The following is a 732-nucleotide window of genomic DNA, read 5'->3' on the forward strand; positions in this document are numbered from 1 at the left end:
TCTGCGCACTCTGGCCAAGGAAACCGCGGTGCAGGGAGTAGAGAGTCGCAGATGCATCGGCAGAAGGACCGGGCGGTCTCTCGCCCACCATGCAGGGCTGTCACCAGCATGGGGTCAGCTCAGCTGCGGCTTTTTCTGTCCCCCCGAGCACAGAGAATCCACCCTGAACTCCTCAACGTGTTATTGCAAAGCCCAGCACACAGTCTGGCTTTGCCCTTCCGGTGTCTCCCCCTCCCTGAGCCAGGCGAGCATCCCCCGGGTGCCAAGGCCAGCCCCAAACCCTCTGGTAGCCCTGGCTGGACTTTCCTCAGCATCAAAACATCCCCAAACCAGGGGCGGCTCTCCCGGGGGAGCCTCCCCAGCAGCACGCCGAGTACACAACATCCTCCCTGCATGGCCAGCAGCCCCCCGTCGGCACCTGCAGCCACCCTGATCGAAGTCCCTCTACTGAAAATAAGCCATTTCAAAGGGAAATTTAAAAAAAAAAAAATCAGACCAAGAGGAGCTGTAAGGAATTTTCTGCTTTAACGAAAACTCTCTTGGTTTTATCGAAAGTTTAAGCCGTTTGCAGGGGGATTTGGCAGCCGCAGGGGAGCGGGGCTTTGCAGGGGTCCCTCGGGGCTGCGGGGCTGGCTGGGATCCCAGCCCAGCGCGGTTGAAGGCAGCAGCTCCGTGTGACGGAGGGGCCAAAAATAGCAACTTCAGCGTGAGCGGAGAGGAATAATAATTTTC

This window comes from Buceros rhinoceros, unplaced genomic scaffold (assembly GCF_000710305.1).
Source record: "Buceros rhinoceros silvestris isolate BGI_N320 unplaced genomic scaffold, ASM71030v1 scaffold28706, whole genome shotgun sequence".
NCBI classification, from domain to species: Eukaryota; Metazoa; Chordata; class Aves; order Bucerotiformes; family Bucerotidae; genus Buceros; species Buceros rhinoceros.